This window comes from Plasmopara halstedii (assembly GCF_900000015.1).
Source record: "Plasmopara halstedii genome assembly, contig: Scaffold_2061, whole genome shotgun sequence".
NCBI classification, from domain to species: domain Eukaryota; phylum Oomycota; class Peronosporomycetes; order Peronosporales; family Peronosporaceae; genus Plasmopara; species Plasmopara halstedii.
In genome coordinates, this window is record NW_020188969.1 from 236,584 (window position 1) to 236,843 (window position 260).

The window sequence follows — 260 nt, forward strand, 5'->3', positions numbered from 1 at the left end:
GCGCTGGTGTAGGCTGTCTGCTGTCGAATTGACAACGATTGCGGTCGGACCAAAGAAAGTGAAGTGTCACCGCGCGAAGAACGTGCCACACATCGCCAACAACATCGTCAAGATTTTCAGTCGTCGCGTACGCGCATCTTCTTAGCAAGAGCAATGTCGAGCCATGTTGGACGCTCAACGAAGAACGGTGATACCAGCTGTCGCACCTGCCGCCAGAGCTGTGATGGGAGCATGCAGTCGAAGAACAAGTGCTGTTCGGT